Genomic DNA, 17,388 nt, shown 5'->3' with positions numbered 1-17,388 from the left:
ACATCGGGAAAACGGTTATTTGACTGGACTAACACAAACAACTTTATATGTCTAAATTCCAAAGTTGCCACTTTTGTTCGATGTACGTCGAGATCCGTCCTAGATTTAACATTCGCTAGCTCAAACGTTTTAATCTCGTCTTGGACTGTGCTTGATGCTGCTACAAGTAGTGATCACCGTCCACTTGTATTTGAAGTCAAGATCCCAGTATTATCGGTAGACTACCAGGCGCAAAATTTTGTAAACTACTCCAAATTTAAAAAGAATTTACAGTCAACTTTGTCATCATTGTCCAGTATGGAGAGAAATGTTAAAGCTATGAGTCTTTGCTCAGTTTTAAAACGTACCATAACAAAATCACAGTTCACTATATCGTCAGCAAAAGGAAATTCAGTGTGTGCATGGTGGAATTCGGATTGTGCAAGAGATTATAGACGCCGAAAAGCGGCCTGGAAGAAACTTCTTATAAACCAAAGTCCTACTAATTGGCGAAATTATTTGTACGCTAAAGCTATGTTCAAAAGAACAGTATCATTAGCAAAAGATGAATATGACGAAAAACGATATAATTTTCTATCCAAGAGTGGTAATAAAAAAGCTCTGTTTATATTTCTTCGTAGTCGTAAGGCTATTGCAGCGCCCGGAAACATTGACTCGGTTATTCTTTCACCTAAGGAATTGGAAAATTTATTAACTGAAATTGCATCGGGCCTTGAAAAGCGATTTACATCACAGTTACAACTAAAGTTTGTGAAGCATTCATGTGTGAACGATTTTATCGAAGTAAATATGGAAGAACTTGCGCATGTCATTCGCCTTCTCCCTAATTCAGCTCCAGGCCCAGATGGAGTTACGTCAGAAATGTTAAAGATATTATTTGATATCTCTCCAAACGATCTTCTTAACGTCGTCAACCACTCCCTTAGAAATGGCTGGATTCCTCCTGACTGGAGACTTGCAAAAATTGTTCCCCTTCTTAAAAAACAGGGAGCGGGAATGCAGATAGACAACATTAGACCAATCGCTCTAACGTCCCATGTCGTTAAATTAATAGAAAGAATTTTATACATAAGAATTATGAAGTTTATCACAGATAAAGCAATACTGAGCGCGTGCCAGATTGGATTTCGACCCGGTTGCTCGATATGGTGTGCACATGTCGATTTAGAGGCTCGTATAAAGCTTGCCCGGCACAGAAGACAATTATCGGCTTTAGTAACCCTAGATTTAGCCAAGGCATATGATAGCGTTGAACATATCATTCTCCTTAATGCCCTCAACGAATTAAATTTTCCGCAATATATTACAAATTGGCTGTACGAATTTTTAAAAGATAGAAAATTTTATTGCTCCCAACGAGGCGTTTCTACGTCTAAGCATAGTCAAACGAGAGGTGTTCCCCAGGGCTCTGTTCTTTCACCTGTTTTATTTAATATCTTGTTAAGTTCGATTCAACTGTGTGATAAGGTACAAGCGTATGTATACGCAGATGACATTGCGTTTTTCGCATCTGATTATGATATACATTTACTCCATTCAACGTTGCAATCATATTGAGCAACATTAGACTCCTGGTTTGAAGATATTCGAATGCAACTAAACGTTACCAAAAGTGCCATAATTGTTTTTCCTTTACATATGCCTGTTAATATTTCTCTTCACTCTCGGCAAGAAAGAATTCCCCAAGTGGACTGTATTAAATATCTGGGAGTAATATATGATGAAAAACTGAGCTGGCGTAGTCACATTGAACATGTTAAAGCTAAGGCTACACGCGCTGTCGGAATGATAACTAAACTTGGTCGCCTCCGTTCCGGGCTACGCAGAGATACTCTGACCATGATTTACCGTATGTACGTTCGCCCGATTCTTGAATTTGGTTGCGTGCTTTTTTCTGGTGGGCCAGCATACAAGATTACTCCTTTGGTTCTCTTAGAGCGCCAAGCTCTTCGGAGTTGTCTTGGTGTTCCTAAATTTACAGCTAATAGCGTGTTGTATCAAGAAGCTCGGGTACCCACTCTTGCTTGCAGATTCCGTATTTTGACAGTTAAAACATATTTAAAATTATATGAAGCTACTCCAAGACGGTTGCAATTCGTATTTTTTGCTGAATCGAGTGCTTTTTTCAATGAGCACTGGTCCCGTCTTCATAAACCTCAGATTTTGTTTGTTCAAACATTGCTGGAACCCCTAAATGTTAATATCTCCGAAATCATTCCATTAGATAAATCCATATCCAATGTAAAAATAGAATTTGACGACATATTCCCAGCAAATGCGAAACTCTTGCCCTCTAAGTATTTAATTGGCATATTCGAAAATCACCTCTTACAATTAGGAATTAATAATGTAATTGTAACAGATGCATCCATGAATGATAACAGAGCAGGTGTGGGTATCTTCTCCCAATCATTATCCTGGTCATATTCATTACGCCTTCCAGATTATACTCCTATATTTGAAGCGGAGTTAATGGCAGTTATTTTAGCCCTTCAAAAACTTCCCGCAAATCATTCGACAGCTGTTATAGTGACCGATTCATTATCTGTGTGTTCGTCCCTCACTACAACTTCGGAGTCAGTTATTCTAATCACATTCAGGTCATTAATCCCCATAAACATTCGACTAGTGAGGCTCATATGGGTTCCAGGTCATCGTGGAATATTTGTAAACGAGATGGCCGACTCACTCGCGAGAGTATCCCTTGAAGGCCCAGTTTTGTCAGTTATGCCTCCTACAGCTTATGTCACAGCGGCGAGGTTCAGAAAATTTTCTCTTATTGAAGATTCAGAAAAGATTAAAATACCAAATTCAGAATATTCACACTTGCAATTTGCGTGGGATAATAAATGGTGTCCCACGCGTAAATTGGAAGTATCCATCACTAAATTAAGATGTCGTATTCCACCGCTTAATTTCTACTTAAACAGGTCTGGTCTGGTCCCATCCCCTTTGTGTCCCAACTGTAACGAACCCGAAAATATCGACCATTATCTTCTAAGATGCCACCATTTTAAAAACCAAAGAAAAAGATGCTTTGAAATTTTATTTAAAAAATTAGGAATATCACTAAGTACTCTAAATATCCTCTCCTTTGGGGCTGCTTCATTGGAATTCAGTAAAAGGAACGTCTGCGGGGCCCTCTGCGAATTCCTGATTGACACGATGAGATTACCTTGCTAATCCTTTGTTTATCAATTTATGGTTTCCCATCCCCTTTTCCCGAATACAAAATCTTATTTATTTCGTTATTTCCTTTTCTCGTATCACGAGAATCACCTTATTTTACTTGAAAAATGCCACCTTTCCCTTTCCTTGATTTTCTTTTTTAACCCAATGTTCCAATTGACTGTAACCGCCGGCTTCTTGGCCAATCCCCCGGTGTGGGTGTGAGCCAAATGCAAGGAACAAGCAAGCAAGCAAACGCTGCTCGCGCTGAGAGTCGTCCCCGCCTTGACTGTCGCTGTATCGTCGAGTATCGGTCGCCGCTAATAACCTCATATATAAATACATCTATTTAGATATATATTATATATAATATTATTATATATATATATATATATATATATATATCTACTAATATATATATATATTCACACACTCACACACATACATAGAAGGTAGGGGCACCTCTTCCAGCAAAAGCGGGCCCCCATGCTGTAATGCTTACTGGGGCGATGCAGGTATGTAATAAGTAAATAATAAAGAAATAATGAAATTGAATGTTCCTGTTCCCAGTTCCGCTGGTCGCCCAGAGATTTTTGTATGTTCTCGCAGGCGGCGTTAGACGATGAAGGGAGACGACCGTTTGCCATTGAGATTCTTGATGCTTGAGCTGTTCCGGGAGTACGGGAGATGGCCCCGGCGAGGCTTCGTCCATTGGGATTCTCTGTTGAGTCTTGGGCGCGTTTTCTGTATTTTCTGTGGTGTTTGGTAGAAGGGCGACGTTGTCCGGGTTTCGGGTGATAGCAGCGACCAGGGTTGGGTTGCCTCCGCGGCTCACGAACGACGCATCAGCCGCCTGTGGGTCTCCGTCGCACCGGCGCTTGGTGTAAGGCCTAACCTTCCCGTCGGCAGCGCCAAGCGGGTTGGGGCTCTCGTTGCTCGTAAAACTTCGACTCGCCGAAAATTTTGGTTCGACTGAGTCGCCTGAACGTTTACGATGGCGTTCCACTCATCTCAGTGGCGTCCGGGAATTTTAACTGCTTGGGAAGTTCAATAGTCGCCGAGACGACGCGACGAACACAGCACCTCCGCCGCCATCTTGAAATTTTGTCCTGAACTAGCAGAGAGACGTCAACGTTGGTGACGTTTTCACAATGGGCCACTTTGACATGGTTTGGTATGCTGTGGTGCCGACCGGCCCTGTATGTTTTGACAGGAGCCATTAAGTCGCCGTAAACGCTTTCCTGCCCTTGCGGGGAGAGGCAGATGAACTTGCCCGAGTATCCGGTTCTCCCGGCTGACCCCACAGGCGTGTCGTTGACCACAGGACCTAGTGAGTGCAACGACCCCTCAGCGACAAGGTTATTGGCTGGTGCCATGGTGGGTGGTGTCGTGCGTGTGATTGGTTACAATCAAGAAGGAGGAACCAGCTTGAGGGGTTATAACGACGGTGCTGAGTGAGAAAAAGGGCTCTGAGCCCTGGGTTAAAGGCTCATCCAGTTCGGTCGTCGCTGAACTCTTACCTTTTCACTGCGTAATCAAGTGTACAAAAAGTGCCAGTAAACATGTTTGTTTTTGTTTTCCCAACTTGCTAGCATCAGTTCCTCAACCCGGAGACTCTGCCACGCTACCAAATGGAGTCCGGGTACGACGCAACCCTAACGTCGCAACAACTAGTTGCAGCGGCAGGAAGAATCTAAACCCCAGTCGCAACAGTGCCAAGTCTGAAGGAAGAGCGAAGCTGCATAGGCCTCCTTGTTTCTCTTTCTCCTTCTCTTTCTTTCTCTCTGATTCTTGTATCTCTTTCTTGTATGTATTCCTTTCTATTTCTATCGTTCTTTCTCTATTTATTTCTCTCTCTCCCTCTTTCTATATTTCTTTCTCTTTCTTTTCTTTCTTTTCTCTCTCTCTCTATTTATCGCTTCCTCTTTCGTTCTCTCTCTTTTTTTCTTTCTTTCTCTCTTTGTTTTTCTCTATTTCTCCTTTTCTCCTTTCTGTCGCTACCTACGTCTTTCTATCTTTTCTATCTTTCTATGTCTTTCTATCTCTCTCTCTCAATTTCTCTCTTTATTTGTATATCTTTCTTTCTCTCTCTCGGGTTTTCACGCGTTTCACGTTAAGTTTTAGTTTAACGCTCGCACCGGCTGCACACGGCAGTGGGGCTTGCCCGATTCCTGTGGCGCATACCCGCCTGAGGATTTTTGTTCGCGTTGGACAGATTACGGCCGGCTAAAGGGACACTGAAGCGGTTTTTCAATTCTCGAACTTATTGGTAATTGGGAATTTTTAACGCGATAGCGTTAAAGAGCTCGTATCGCAGAAATCCCGCCGTCGGTGTCGGCACCGTTGGTTGTGAGCGAAAAATCATCATCTTGTCCGTGACTGAAAAATCGAAAAAGTTGCAAATAAAATAAATAATAAAAATGTTGGGTCCGAGTGAGAATCGAACCCAGGCCGTCTGCGTGGCAAGCAGGTGTTCTACCACACAGCCACGCGCCTTTGGAGCTGCACTGAAAGAAAGTAACTTTCATGTTTCCCAAAAATACGCGTCCTGTATACAGGTGTCACAGTACGAGATGTAATATCGCAGTAATATTGCGTGGTACAAGCGTACATTGCCATCGGGCGTCACACCATGTCAATATCATAACGACTTGGTGGTTTAAAGACAGCCACCCATTACAAAAGGCACACACATTACTGCGCGTATTCCCTTAAGACCACGTAGTGGGTGCATCGCAACTTTGAAAACGTTTCTCGCGCATAATTGCTCCTGGTTTAAAGCATGCTACCCATTACATAAAGCACACACCTTAGTGCGCGCATTCTCTTAAACCAACGCCTCCTCTAGAAACATGCCTGCGGCGTCGCTGGCTATCCCATTGTAGCCGTCCTGCCTTGAGTTGTAGTCGCTTGTCGAGAGATGGCGCCACGTTCTCCCCTATTGTTTTCAATGGGGCTGACGTTGTGTGACGTCGAGGGGTGTAATGTGCGCATGCGCAAATGTGTGTTGCAAGCGGCCACCGCCAGGATCGCCAGCTACTGCCCTCATTAGAAACGGTGAAGGAGGGAAAGGGTAGGGCAGGAGGTTTTTGGCTCACGCGGCAGGCATCTTTCTAGAGGAGGCGTTGCTTAACGAAGTGCGCACTAGGGGCAGGATATCGCTATCGCGTTCAACTCTTAAAGGCGAAGCTTAAGTGTGCCCCAATTTTTACTTCTCATAACATGCCTACGTAGATTTTTTTTCGCGACATTTAATTAAACGATGGCGCTATAAGCAGACAAACTATGGCCTCCTGGGGAGAGAACCCCCTTTCTTGAAGGTGTTGCTTCGGCGCACGCGGGGTCGTGCAGAAAGGAGGATGGCAGAGAGAGAAACGTGGAAAAGTAACGTCATCGGGACGGACGCGCAAGATCGCTGCATTGGCTTGCGCATTTACCTGCTGCCAAGGGAAGCGTCAGAAGTGGGGTTCTCATGCAGGGATTTGCTTACCGCCACACCATCCTGTTCGCTCACTTTCGAGATTCTTGGAATACCGAAGTTCACCAGTAGCGTTTCTACGACCGCTTTGTTCAAGCGGGCTCACCATGCCGAGATCAGCGCGTCGTTTGGCTGCGATAGCGCTATACGGTCCCGATGAAGTCGTATTTCACAAATTCCCTCGAGATCAGAAGATGGCTGCAAATTGGGTCACTGCTATTAAGAGCGAAATCTTCAAACCTACAAAAGCAAGTCTGCCATGCCCGAAGTATTTCCGAAACGCGGACTATGGTTCAAATCCCGTGTCGAATGCAGTCGCTATGCTTAACTATGAAGTGTGTTCGATTGAACCGCGACGTGGTCCCTCAGAACAGTATATTTTCGCACAACAGGAGGATCTCGTCGCCACCGAGACTTGCCTTGACGAAATGAAGAAAAAGTGAGGTAACGTCCCCGGTCACCGGTTTTGTGTAGAGTGCGGATATAGTTGCGACAGGGCTTGCTACAGCCACAACGGTGAAGCTCTCAGTGCCGCCTTGATTCCGCGAACGCTGTTCGTAACGTCCACCATGCTCGCTTTGCGCACTTGTCTCTATTTTGCCAGTGTCCGCGGTTTGCTCGTGTCACTGGTGGTAACATATGTTGCCGCTACGCGGTGGGCCTTCGGTGCTTTCACTATTTTGCTCGTGTCACCTTTAGAGTTGAAGAAGCGGTGGGCGCGCTTCTTTCTTAAACGAAAATTAGTGCCTTTTTGAAGCAGTACAGTTAATGTTAAAATGAAACTTTCCAAAATAAAATTTGCAAGGAACGCGCGATGCAAATTAACGTCATCGCAGTCCCGAGCGGTCCACTGCGCGTTAGCCCACTGCGTCATCAAATTTGATCAGTAGGATGGATTAATAGGCTGAATTTGTTAACATGCTGATTATCGCTACGTCTGAATGCGATGCTAGACACTCTTCCGCAAAACGCTCATTTTGAATAGCTATCGAACGTGTCACGAATTGCGCGTTGTGATATGGGCACTTTCCATCCTGCTTTTTCTCGATCTATAGGATCCAGTCGGCCACGATACTAGACTGTCGATTGTACCGTCATGTCCAATGAAATCCACCTACTATATAATCCCGGTGGTTGTACCCGTGTAGCAGCGACATTTCTCGATCATGATCGCAAATATCGATCAGAGCCGCGCTTGATCGACACAGAAAGTGGCTATGCCACACTATTGGTTGGTTGGTTGGTAACAACTTTATTGATGGTCCTGCAGAGCTATCGCCGATCGGGCTTTAGGTCTCCCACGTGGGGACGTCGAGGCCTTGCCTCACCGCCGCCTCACGGGCCTGCTGGACAGCCCAAAGTTGGTCACCGAGGCTGGGGCTGCGCAAGGCAGCGGCCCACCGCGGCGGAAGGGTTCCGGAGTTAGCACCTAGCGGGTTTATGTAACAGTCCCAGAGCATGTGAGTTAATGTGGCGACCTCAGTGTGGCAGACCTTGCATATATTTGTCGGGTATGTATTCGGGTAGAGTCTGTTACACTGTGCGGGGATGGGGTATGTGCGCGTCTGCAGTTGTCTGAGGGCCGCCGCCTGCGTCCTGTTCAGCTTGTCGCTGGGCGGAGGAAAGGTTCGGCGGGCCAGGTAGAAGGCCTTGGTAATTTCATTATAGCTGGTCAAGCGGTCTTTGGTGTTGCCCCATAGACGACGGTCGCCGGTGCGGCTCGTGAGCTCGCGCGCCTTGGCGTGTGCCGTCTTGTTTAGGTTGCGTTGAGTCTGATACCGCTCCCATGTGAGCCGGAAACCAGATGAGCCTGGTTTGACATTCTACCGCCCGATGGACTTGGCTATTGCGCAGGATTCGGGCCGCTCGTCGCGAGATCCATCCTTTGGCGGAGTTTCTGATCGCCTGTCTCGAGTCGCAGATGACCGTCGTGCACGTCGGATCCGCGAGTGCGAGCGCCACCGCCACTTCCTCCGCTTCTTGAGCGTGCTCGCACGGTATACTTGCCGATATTCCCGTTTGGCCTTTCCAGTCGACGACCGCGGCCGCGAATCGTGAGCGTTCTGCGTATTCAGCGGCGTCAACGAACCGCGCCCCCATTTCGTCTCCTTAAGTGTGGAGAACTCTGGCCTTGGCCACTCGGTTGTGCTCCGGGTGAACGTTTCGTGGAATCGGGTCAACCCTTAGCGTTTGCCTGATCGTGTCTGGAACGGCGGCTTTTTGGCCTTGTGTGTGGTAACGGGTGCCGATACTTTCCATGATCTGGCGTCCCGCTCTCGTGCTCGATAGCCTTTCTAGTTGTGAAGTGCGCTGCGCCTCGGCGATTTCGCTGAGCGTATTGTGAAGCAACAAGTGCGTGCTGGTAGACTCGGGTAGCCCCAGAGCTATCTTGTACACCCTGCGGACGAGGACGTCGATCTTGGCTTCTTCTGCCTTGCACCAGTTGTGGAATGCCGCGACGTACGCAATGTGGCACATGACGAAAGAGTGTATAAGAATAAGGGTCCTTGGCATGATAATTGAGGCCAACGGCGTCAACGGTTGCTAAACTAAAGCACAAGTACGCCATGAGACTCCTCAAGAGGGTTACTAGCAGAAGAAGCGGAATGAGAGAAGAGGGTCTCATACGACTTATGCCACACTATCACGCGGATAATTTCAGTCGAGCCCGACTCCGGTCGTATTTTTCGATCAAGATTGAGAGTATATAGCAGCTATTGTTCGGTATAGCAGTCTTTCATTATGATGTAACTCTTTCACAATGTAACTATTGCTGACTAGCAGTGCTCTGGGCCGAATGAGGAGCGCATGCGCGCGCGTGTCCTTGCCGCCGCCGCTCGCAAATCCGGCGACAAACCGCCTTCGCGGGCAGCGTCTGCCCCCAGATAGCTCAGCCGAGCGAGCGTCGCGCTCATACTTGAGCTTGGGTTCCCTGTAGCAGTCCAATAAACATTATATTTGTATTCCTATGATTCAGCAAGCTATATTGAAGTTGAAAAATTGCTCGACTCCGGAGGAATACATTAACGAAAGTTACGTATGATGTTCACATGACTGCACCATAAAAAGTGCACTTCGTTTCGATAATACTGACATGTATTCTAACGTGAGGGCTGACGTTATGTCGCACCATAAATTACCCTTTAAACGCCAGTGTTGTCGACGTGCCTGGTAAGCCCACGATGTGCACACAGCTACTACACTTACAAAAACACGTCGATCCACCTCGTAACGCTGGGCTCAACGCCATAAAATACAGCATAAAAGTACTCGCTGGCTGCTTCGCATGAAACCGATTCCCACAACGCGTGGGACCTGCCGATCTTTTTTTTCAATATGGATGGATGCTACGAGCGAGGCTTGGGCTAAAGCAACACGGCTAAAGCCGCCACCTCGCGGTGTCTTAAATCGTTGACGAAATTACGCTTATCCTATTGGAAACGCGCCGAATGGGGCGTCGAAGCAACGGCGCATTACTGGAGCTAATATAGGACACCCAAGCTCGCACCATTCCGCGTGGGAATGCCCCAAACCGACCGGCCGGGAAGCCGCTCTTGCCAGCACAGCGAAGAATGATTGACTCTGGGCCAGCCGGATAGCAGCAGCAAATGCAGGCCCAAGGACTGAAGGCTCCACCCTTCTTCACAAGCGAAAGGAACAAAATAAAAATTAAGACAGCTTCGTCCTAGTGGTGCCAAGCTTGAAGGAAGTGCGGAGCTACCCTTTCCCCTGTGCAGGGTAGCGTACCGGTTATGCTTAACATCCCTGCCTTCCCCCCCCCCTCTCTCTTTTCCTTCGTTCTCTTCCTTTCTTCCTCTCTTTCTTTTTCTCTTCGTTCTTTCTTTTTTGTCTATGTTTATTTCTATTTCTTTCTTTATCTATTTCTTTCTCTTTCTCGCTCTTTCTATCTTTCTTTCTCTCTCTTCCCTTTCTCTCTCTCTCTTTGTTCCTCTTGATTTATTTCTCTGTCTTGCTCCCTGTTTTTTCTATCTCTTTCTCTCTTTTTCTACGAAGTTTCTCTGTCCTTCTACCTTTTTATGTCTTTATTCGCTTTATTTCTCTCTATTTTCTCTTTCTTTCTATCGCTTTCTTTCTCTCTCTCTCTCTCTCCTTCACGTCATCCACTTCGCCGAGCAGAGTTTTCGTTTAACGCTCGCACTTGCTGTACTCGGTAGTGGGGCTTGCCCAATTCCTGTGGCGCATACCCACCTCTGGAGCTTTACACGACGGAGCACTAGTTACCGATAGCTTAAACAGCGTCGCTGTCAAAAAGGTTGCAACCTATCAGTTAATGTGACTGAGTGTTACCTACTTTTACAGCCTATTTATATTTGCTAACACACATGTGCGTGGAGTTGGTAAAGGCTACTGGCCGTAGTATATGGTGCTGTAATTGTGACAGTCTCAGCCTAAATTTGTCCGAACTATAGTAATTTTCTTGAAACTCGAGAAGTTATGAAGCACGCAACGTATGATGGCATGGAAAATGATAGGCGTGACATTTTGAGACAGGCAGACAACGGAGTGGATTGGAGAACAAACAGGGGTAGTCGATATTGAAGCTGGCATTAAGAAGAAAAAGTGGAATCAGATAATAATAATAATAATAATAATAATAATAATAATAATAATAATAATAATAATAATAATAATAATAATAATAATAATAACAACAACAACAATAATAATAATAATAATCTCACAGCGTTCCTTACACATTTGCCTAAAACGACTCGAAGGCGATAGCCATCTTCTTCTCACTCAATATCAGTATAAGTATAATGCTCACTCAATATATTGTAACGGCGCCTCTGGAGCGAGAAAGAGGAGTGGTTGGAGAAGACGACGACGAGGACTTTGTTGCTGCTTCCGTAGCCTGATCCCCCGTGGTGGGTTGCGCCAAGTAACTGAGGACCAACCAACCAACCAACCACCCCATCCAGTGCTCTGCCGCTGAGCGTTCTCAATAAACGCCTCCTGACTCGTGACATCGTGGTCGAGGTGCTGGGTAGGTCCAACCACGGAAGCTGTTCCACCAAGTCTTCGTCGCAGTCGTCGCCTTGCGGGTCTTCCGCCAGTGCAGCTTGACATGTCTACTGACGCTGACGCTGCGACATCAACGCCTGCTTGTCCTTCGCAGCCTTATACAGACAGCCACGGCCCTACGGAGGAAAAGCTGGGGAAGACGTCGACCAGTGGCTGACCCATTACGAGCGGGTGAGCAAGAGCAACAAATGGGACGCAAATGATCGACTCACAAATGTGGTATTCTCGTTGACCGACACCGCGCTCGTCTGGTACGAGAATCACGAGGACGCCTTAACGACGTGGAGTATTTTTGTTGAAGAACTGAAAAGCTGCTTCAGTGACGCCGCCGCGAAGAAAAAGCGTGCTGAATTCACACTCGCCCAGAGGGCTCAACTTTCTGGTGAGACTTGCACCGCATATATTGAGGAGATCTTGAAGCTGTGCAAGACGGTGAACCCATGTATGTCAGAGGAAGACAAGGTTGGGCATCTCTTGAAAGGCATCGCTGAGGACGTGTACAACTTCCTCATCGGCAAGGATAACTTGAGCTCTGTGTCCGATGTCATACGGCATTGTCGGACCTTCGAAACGTTGAAGATGCGCCGAATAACTACCAAGTTTGGCCGTTTGTCTAACGTGGCGACGGTAGCAACTGTTGACGTGAGCTCGTCTTCGGACCTTGCCTCAACGATACGCCAAATTGTTCGCGAAGAGCTTCTTCGGCGTGAAGAATTAACCTCGTCCCCGCCACGTTTCGCGAGTGCCTGCTCAGCGCAAGATCCCTCCATGCCAGGCCCTGTTCCAGCATGGCAGTCCGTGAACGCTACCGATGTCCGTTATCACACGGAAGTGCCACGTCCCATGGCGCCACCTTCTCTGAGGTCCGACTACCAACCGCGTCCTCGTTTCCCCCGCCGCTATCGTCGACCGGCCACTGGTTACGACACGGAGCCCGAAGGTGTTGCGTATTCCCCATATCCAGATATGCCTGATTACTTGGACGAGACGCGTGTGCAGCGACCGCCTTCCCCGGTGTGTTACAACTGTGGTGTGCCTGGCCACATCGCGCGGTTCTGTGAGCGCCGGCAGTCATCTCGATATGAACGACCATCGGCTGGTACTCGGCGCAACGACGGGCACACCGGTAGTCGATGGCCGGCCCACACGACATCGAGGGATAATTTTGCACAAAGGAGCTTCAGGAACACCTCACCAGCCTCCGACCGGAGCTTGACGCCACCATCAGGACCTCGACCGCGCCGTTCTCCATCGCCACGGCGGCGCGTACCGTCGCCACCGCCGGAAAACTAACCAGCGCGGCCGATGGGGGTGAGGTCGCTGGAAAATTGCGTTCAACAGATATACCTCCTCCCGTTTTTATGTTAAGGAACAAGGTGCATGTGTGTGTCGATGGAGTACCTACTATGGCTTTGGTGGACACAGGTGCGACTGTCTTGGTAATGAGGGCGCTACGCCGCAAAGTGATGTTTCGGTGGAATCAAGCAGGAATGTTTTTTTGGATTGGGCGGTGAATCATTGTCTCCTGTTGGAATGTGTACTGTGGACGTATCCTTGGGTGGTAGACTTTTCACCACCGAGTTCGTGATCATTTCTCGGTGCACCCACGACGTAATTTTGGGTATTGATTTTTTGAAGCAGTGCGGAGCTACAGTTAATTGTCGAACTGGGGAGTTGTCAGTAACCGACAGCCTTCCTTCTAACTTTTGGAGGACAGTAACCCCGGCCACGAAAGTACTTTTGCTGTCTTTGAGGATACCACCGTGCCAGAATTATCAGTTGTGTGGGTACCAGTGACCTGCTCCAGCCCTACAAACGCCACGTTTGATGCCACTGTGGATCCCATTCATTCAGCCTGTGCTAAAAAGAACATCGTCATTCCGCATTGCCTGGTGCCAGTGGAAAATGGAAAATCTGCTTTGTGGGCAGTCAACTACTCCACAGAGCCCGCCATACTCCCGGAGGGAATGAAACTCGCTACCTTCCGAGCAGACGAGCTTTCTACGGTGGCGTCGTTGACAGATGGAGATCCTCCGGGCGAAGCGGTCACTCTACGGCCTTCCGACTCACGTCTACTTGGCATGGTTAACACGTCACTGAGTGCGCGTGAGTGCCGCACCTTGGTCGACGTCCTGTCACGGCACCTATCTGTGTTCGACTTTGCACAAGAGGACAAACCGCTTCCGATCCCTGAGTCTCGCACACGCCACAAGATCAACACAGGTACAGCGCATCCGATAAGGCAAAAACCTTATCGAGTTTCCCCGGCAGAACGTAAGATAATCGATGAGCAAGTTCGCGAAATGTTGGAAAAGGAGGTAATTCAGGAGTCGTGCAGTCCTTGGGCGGCCCCAGTGATACTTGTAAAAAAGAAAGACGGCACCTGGAGGTTTTGTGTGGACTATCGATGTCTCAATGCAGTCACTAAAAAAGACGTCTATCCCCTCCCTCGCATTGATGATGCTATTGACTGCCTTCACTCAGCCTCGTACTTTTCCTCCGTTGACTTGCGGTCAGGTTATTGGCAGATACCGATGGATCCGGTGGACAAAGAAAAGACGGCTTTTGTGACTCCCGATGGGCTTTATGAGTTCAATGTTATGCCATTCGGTCTGTGTAACGCCCCCGCAACCTTCGAGCGGTTTATGGATACCATCCTGCGTAGCCTCAAATGGGAGATCTGTATGTGCTACCTCGACGACGTTGTGATTTTTGGGCGAACGTTTAGCGAACACAATCAGCGTCTCGATGTTGTGCTGGCTTGTATTAAGAACGCTGGGCTTGTTATCAATTCAAAGAAGTGCCATTTTGGTGAGCGGCAAGCACTCGTTTTAGGGCACCTTGTTGATAAAGATGGTATCCGACCTGACCTGCAGAAGACTAAGGCCGTCAAAGAATTCCAGCCACCACGGTCTGTGAAGGAGCTGCGTAGTTTCCTAGGACTATGCTCATACTTTCGTCGTTTTATTAATCGGTTTGCTGACGTTGCTCATCCGCTGACATGCCTCCTGCGAAGGGATGCACCGTTCCATTGGACAGATGAATGTGACGCCTCTTTTCGACAGCTGAAGCATCTCTTGACGTCACAACCGATTCTACGGCACTTTGACCCCTCCGCCCCAACGGAAGTTCACACAGACGCTAGTGGTGTGGGCGTCGGTGCCGTACTCGTTCAACGCATTGAGGATAAAGAACATGTCATCGCTTATGCCAGCCGCTCGCTGAGCAAGCCGGAGCGGAACTATACTGTGACCGAACAGGAATGCCTTGCCGTAATCTTCGCAGTTCAAAGATTTCGGTCATACTTGTACGGACGGCATTTCACGATCCTCGCAGACCACACTCCCTCTGCTGGCTTGTGAGCCTACGTGATCCATCTGGTCGACTTGCGCGCTGGGCCCTCAGATTGCAAGAGTACGACTTCACTGTATCTTACAAGACCGGCCGGCGCCATGCCGATGCTGACTGCCTTTCAAGACTACCTCTAAAATCCACAGACTGCGAGGCAGAAAACTTCGATCGTTACCTCTCTTCCCTTGATCCTGCTTTTCCCGACGTGGACGTGTTCAAGGTTGAACAGCTGAAGGACCCAAAGTTGCAGCCATACTTTTCTGCCGCTCAAGATTCTCAGATAGCGCGTCAGTTCTGTGTTCGCAATGGAATGCTATATAAAAAGAATTACACTGCAACTGGGCCTTTACTGCTGTTAGTGGTACCGGTAAGCCTCCGTTCTTCTATATTACGTGTCATGCATGATGACCCCACTTCCGGCCACTTGGGATCAGCGCGGACTCTGTATAGAGCTAAAGAGCGTTTTTATTGGCCGCGAATGCGCCAGACTACCGAGCAGTATGTCGCCAGCTGCACGAGGTGTCAGCGTCACAAGCGTCCCACGAAAGCTCCCGCCGGTCAACTCCAGCCTGTGCCGCCTGCGTGCTCGCCTTTTGAGCAAGTGGGAATTGATCTTCTAGGTCCTTTCCCACGATCCTCCACCGGTAACCGCTGGATAGTCGTGTGCATCGATTACCTCACTCGGTACTGCGAGACGGCCGCCATCCCCTCTGCGACTGCTGCTGCCGTCTCTTTATTCTTGTTACATTCCGTCATTCTCCGGCACGGACCGCCCCGAGTGATAATCAGCGACCGTGGACGCCAGTTCACTGCAGATGTTGTCAAAATTGCTACGCTTATGTGCTTCTACTTTTCGACATTCAACACCCTACCATCCTCAAACAAACGGACTTACCGAGCGTGCGAACCGGACCCTTACGAACATGATTTCAATGTACGTGGCATCCAATCATAAGAACTGGGACGAGATTTTGCCGTTTATAACATACGCGTTCAACACAGCAAGACACGAAACGACATGCTATAGCCCATTCTTCCTTCTATACGCGCGCCCACCTCGTTATACTTTGGACACTATCCTTCCTTTGACCACCGCTGATAACCTATCAGTAGCTGAGACTCTCTGTCGTGCTGAGGAAGCTCGTCGACTAGCGCGACTCCGCACGCTAGCTTCCCAGACCACGTCAAAGGCCAGATACGACAGTAAGCACCTCCCTGTGAGCTATGTCCCTGGCGATTTTGTGTGGTTGTGGACCACAGTACGGAAGCGCGGTCTATGCACCAAGTTCTTGGCGCACTATGCTGGCCCGTTTGTCATCATCGACCGCTTGAGTGAGGTAAACTATACGATAGCGCGCCTCACACCCAGCGGCCGACGTTCTCCAAGAACTCAAGTTACGCACGTCGCCCGGCTAACGCCATGTACACAACGAGAGGACACCTGACTCGCCCGGCGGGCTTCGTCTGCGCGAGGAGAAGTGTAACGGCGCCTCTGGAGCGAGAAAGAGGAGTGGTAGGAGAAGACGACGACGAGGACTTTGTTGCTGCTTCCGTAGCCTCACCCCATCCAGTGCTCTGCCGCTGAGCGTTCTCAATAAACGCCTCCTGACTCGTGACAATATTGACCGTCCTCCGACCCCCTCGGAAAGCTTTTTGCACCTCACCTGGTTTTGCAATGCCTCCGTGACCGGCCAAGCATTGACCCAGTGACGATGTCATGCGATGACGTCATCATATGACGTCAAAGATTTTGGTGATATGTGACGTAGTGGTGACGTCATCACGCGATGGTAATTTTTTGCATCTCGCGTGCTGACGCCGACGCCGCCACCGACGGCCAATTCTCGCATTTGATGAGACATATAACGCTTTCGCTTCAATAATAATATCTGGAGTTTGTTTTAAGCGCCAGAACCCCGATACAACTATGAGGCACGCTGTAGCGGAGGGCTCTGGAAATTTGGACCATCTGGTGTTCTTTAACGTGCACTGACATCGCGCAGTACACGGGCCTCTAGCATTTCTCCTCCATCATGCGAATGCCGCGGCCGGGATCGAGTCGGCGGCTTTCGGGTCAGCAGCCGAGCACCGTAACCACTGTACAACCGAGCCGGACTACAATGGAATCCGCTCGCGCAAGATTGGGTACACTGGTGAGCACTGGGAGAGGTCTTCGTCTTGCTGTGGACATGAAGAAGGCTGAAAATAATAATGCAATTGATAAATTTCTTAAATATAACTGACAGAAGGAAACGGTGGACTGACGGTCGGCGTATATATACATGTACAAGGACATCCACGGCGGCCTAGTTCAGTTCTTCGCAAAGGTTCTCGCGTCGTAAACG

The sequence above is a fragment of the Rhipicephalus sanguineus genome, chromosome 2, assembly GCF_013339695.2.
Source record: "Rhipicephalus sanguineus isolate Rsan-2018 chromosome 2, BIME_Rsan_1.4, whole genome shotgun sequence".
NCBI lineage: Eukaryota > Metazoa > Arthropoda > Arachnida > Ixodida > Ixodidae > Rhipicephalus > Rhipicephalus sanguineus.
Note: the sequence above shows the minus strand (reverse complement) of the source record.